The sequence below is a fragment of the Carcharodon carcharias genome (assembly GCF_017639515.1).
Source record: "Carcharodon carcharias isolate sCarCar2 chromosome 24 unlocalized genomic scaffold, sCarCar2.pri SUPER_24_unloc_14, whole genome shotgun sequence".
In the NCBI taxonomy this organism is placed as follows: domain Eukaryota; kingdom Metazoa; phylum Chordata; class Chondrichthyes; order Lamniformes; family Lamnidae; genus Carcharodon; species Carcharodon carcharias.
The window spans coordinates 235,242-240,000 of NW_024470589.1; positions in this window are offsets into that span (position 1 = coordinate 235,242).

The window sequence follows — 4,759 nt, forward strand, 5'->3', positions numbered from 1 at the left end:
TTACGCAGAGGGTAGTGAGTGTCTGATATTCGCTGCCATAGGAGGTGGTGGAAGCAGGTACGATAGTGGTGTTTAAGAGGCAGCTTGACAAGTACACGAATAGGATGGGAATAGAGGGATACGGACCCCGGAAGTGCAAAATGTTTTAGTTGAGGGACAATATGATCGGCGCAGGCTTGGAGGGTCGAAGGGCCTGTTCCTGTGCTGTACTTTTCTCTGTTCTTTGTTCTTTGTTCTTTATCACAGTTGTGTCATGACCCATGTAGCTGGTAAAGTCTGAGTTATTTTAAATCCCAGAGGGAAACTTTAAACAACTGTCATAACCTATATTTCAATCGGTATGTTTGAGATGCAAATCTGAATTCACAAATGAAACCACTGAGGCTCTAGAGGTTTTTTTTTAATATAAATTAAGTTAAACATTTATTAACTTAACAGGAAATTAAACACATACGCGTGTCTACAAATTACTACCACAATAACTTTTAAACAAAACTGTAAGTTAATCACTCCCAGGTAAATCTTCACCAAGATAACCATAGCCCAAAGACTTTAAACAGACACCAGGCAAAGCACATTTTATCATACGAATTCAAAATTAGGTTTCTTTCCACTTGTTCCTGGACGGACACAATGGCAGGTTTTACAGGTTTACATCTTATATGCCTCTGAATCACCCACAAAACTCTTTATTCTATATATACCCGGCCTTCCCTTTGAATGCAAATTCTCGTTGTATCTCCAGGCCCTTTGAACTCCCCCTCTTCTAACGATAAAACCCCTTTCAAAGTACCAGTTTTATTAGTATGTCAACAAACTGCTTGGTTGTCTCCTAACTAGGTGCAAGATTTCACCCCCTGTCTCTCAACGGTTTATTCAACAAAATGCAAATACCTTACTGTTTAACACCCCAAAACTACCATATATCAAAGCACCTAGCTTTAATCCAATTAAGACACACACTCACACTCACACCCACAAACCCTACAAGTCCAATTCAAAATAATTTCCATAACGTGATATACGTTCATGTCTTCATGACAACTGATTTGCTCGTGTCTCGATTTCCACATTCCCATCTACCCCCGATAACCTTTGATTCCCTTCCCTCACAAGAATCTATCTGCCTCTGTCTTAAAAATATTCCATGGCCCCTCTTCCACCACCTTCTGAGTCAGAGAGTTCCAAAGTCACACAACCCTCAGGTTGTGTCCTAAAATGGCGACCCCCTAATTTTAATACAGTGCCCTAGTCGTGGGCTCACCCCACGAGAGGAAACATCCTCTCTATGTTCACCTTGTCAAGGCCGTCCAGTATCTTATATACTTCAATCAAATCACCCCTCGCTCTTCTAAACTCCACTGGAAACAAGCCCAGTCTGTCCAACCTTCCTCATAAGACAACCCACTCATTCCAGGTACCAATCTAGTCAACCTCCTCCGCACTGCCTCCAATACGTTAACATCCTTTCTTAAATAGGGGGACCAAAACGGCACACAGTATTCGCAGTGCGGTCTCACCAATGCCCTGTATAACTGAAGCATGACATCCTTACTTTTATATTCGATCCCCTCTCGTAATAAAGGATAGCTTTCCATGGCTCTGGATGAGCTGAGGGTCACCGAGTGTGGAGGGAGAGAGACGAGCGGTGACACATTCAGAATAATCTCCTACTTGGTGCACCCACTGTCATACCAGCGACTCAAGCTATAATGGGGGGGGGGGGGGGCGGCGAATGGAGAAAGAAGACAGAATTGCATGGAATATCACGACGCATGTCAGAGGCGTGGAGAAAACTTTTCGGATATAGCTGCAGGTCTAAATTAGGGGACACCGGAGCCAAGCTGAGCAAAGCAAGACTCCAAGGAGAGAGGCAACCACAATACAATCATCACACTTAGTCATCTTTGTTGACAGGTTAATATTGGGCACAGGACACCAGCAAGATCTCCTCCCTTACTCATTGCAATGTCAGAGGGTCAGTACTGAGGGAGTGCCGCACTGTCAGAGGGTCAGTACTGAGGGAGTGCTGCACTGTCGGAGGGTCAGTACTGAGGGAGCGCTGCACTGTGGGATGGTCAGTACTGAGGGAGTGCTGCACTGTGGGAGGGTCAGTACTGAGGGAGTGCTGCGCTGTGGGAGGGTCAGTACTGAGGGAGTACTGCACTGTTGGAGGGTCAGTACTGAGGGAGTGCTGCACTGTCGGAGGGTCAGTACTGAGGGAGTGCTGCACTGTCGGAGGGTCAGTACTGAGGGAGTGCTGCACTGTCGGAGGGTCAGTACTGAGGGAATGCTGCCCTGTTGGAGGGTCAGTAGTGAGGGCGTGCTGCACTGTTGGAGGGTCAGTAGTGAGGGTGTGCTGCATTGTTGGAGGGTCAGGTCTGAGGGAGAAATGCAGTGTCTGAGGCTCAGACAGAAGTTAAGGCATTGCCAATATCTTTGATGTGCTGTAAATGGCATGTTTGAAATGCCAAATGTCTATTGCAGTTTGTTCTGTCAAAAACTCCCCATTCTGTTTTCAGATGTCAACAGTCACGCTCCTGCAGCAGGTTCTGGGCATCTTGCCACCAGGTGGAGCTACATAGTCACCCCATTCTGGGCAGTGGGTGGGGGCTCAAGGCTGGTCCACCTCTCAGGTTCCCTTAGTACTATTCAGGAGAGGACAACCAAGCATCTAGAGCCAACTAGTGGCTGTTGCCTGCCATTGCAGCGTGACAGTTTACATAGCAATTCCCAATACAGCATATTGTCACATGGGAATGTGCCCTATTGCTTGTTCCCTGGTTGCACTTCGACAAGGACAGAGACCAACATTCATTGATCAAAGAGTAACATCTGCTGTAAAATCAGAAAATATTTTATTTCTCTGGATGGAAAGGAGTGCATGTGTTTTTTTTTTACAGTTTATTCAGTTTTACAATATTTACATTTCCATTGCATTTAAGTATATACAGAGCAGGGCAGACAGAAGTGGAGGGGAGGGAGAGGGAGGAGAGCAAGATAAGAGAGATAAAGAGAGAGGGATAGAGACAGAAAGACAGGGAAAGAACGATGAAAAGTGATTGAGACAGAAAGAGAGAGATACTGAGACAGGAAGTCAGAGAGTATGTGACAGGGACTCGAGGAGGGAGAGATAGCGGGAGGGGGCGAGTGCGAACGAGAGCAAACGAGAGCGTGCGAGAGCGAACGATAGAGCGCGAGAGCGAACGAGAGCGAGCCCTAGAGCGAACGAGAGAGAGCGATAGAGCGCTCGAGAGCGAGCGATAGAGCGAACGAGAGAGAGCAAGCGATAGAGCAAAGAGAGCAAGCGATAGAGCGAACGAGAGAAAGCGAGCGATAGAGCGAACGATAGAGCGAATGAGAGAGCGCGAGAGCGAACGAGAGAGAACACGAGAGCGAGAGGGAAACAGACTGAGAGTCAGAGGCAGAATGGGGTAGATAGAGTGTGAGACAGAGGAAGACACGCACACAGAGAAACTGAGACAAAGACAAAGACCTGGTGATACGGACAGAGACAACAGAGAGTGAAAGAAAGAAACTTGGACACTTAGAAACAGAGAGAGACAGAGAGAGAGAGAAACGGGGAGTGAAAGAGAGAGAGAGAGACGGGGAGTGAAAGAGAGAGAGAGAGACGGGGAGAGAGAGAGAGACGGGGAGAGAGAGAGAGACGGGGAGAGAGAGGGAGAGAGACGGCGGGAGAAAGAAAGAGACAGGGAGAGAGAGGGAGAGAGACGGGGAGAGAAAGAAAGAGACAGGGAGAGAGAGGGAGAGAGACGGGGAGAGAGAGAAAGAGACAGGGAGAGAGAGGGAGAGAGACGGGGAGAGAGAGAAAGAGACAGGGAGAGAGAGGGAGGGAGACGGGGAGAGAGAGAAAGAGACAGGGAGAGAGACGGGAGAGAGATGGGGTGTGAGAGAGACGGTGAGAGAGAGAGAGAGATGGGGAAAGAAAGGGAGAGACAGGAAGAGAGAGAGAGACAGAGAGATGGAGGGAGAAAAAGAGATGGGGGAGAGAGAGATGGACAGAGGGATGGGGAGAGAGATGTGGAGAGTGAGATGGAGAGAGAAATGGGAGAGAGAAAGAAAGACACGGAGATAGGGAGACAGTGAGAGTGAGAGAGTTCAGAGAGGGGTAGAGTCCACACAGAGCAGGATCTGTCCCATGGGTATGGAGGTTACCACTCAATAGCCTCCGGTCCCCGGCTGTGAGCACCATGTCCTGATGGATTAATGGAGCTTCTGTGATTAGAGGTTGAAGTTCGTTCTCGGCTCCATTCAGCCCTGGCTGGAGTGAGAGAGGGATCACAGTCAGAGTGATTTTGTGGAGGGGTGGAGAGAGGCTGAGGGGGGTTTACACTGCAGTGTGTCAGGGGACTTAGGGGATCAGTCCTTCTGCCCTCTAGAGAATATATGGCACGCAGACAAAAGTATGGGGTGTGCTGAACACAGCACTCTGCAAGTTACAAAGTGAAAGGGAATTGGGTCAAAGTATCCTTCTCACTGACACTGTCCTTGTACAGGTGTATCGGGGCAAGATAGAGTGCGATAGAGAGAGAGAGAGAGAGAGAGTGAGAGAGACAGAGAGAGAGAGACACGGGGAGAGAGACAGAGAGAGAGAGACGGGGAGAGAGAGACATGGGGAGAGAGAGGGGGAGAGAGAGAGATACACACGGAGAGACGGAGAGTGAGACAGAGTGAGAGAGAGAGAGAGAGAGAGACAGAGAGAGACAGACACAGGGAGAGAGACAGACATGTGGAGAGA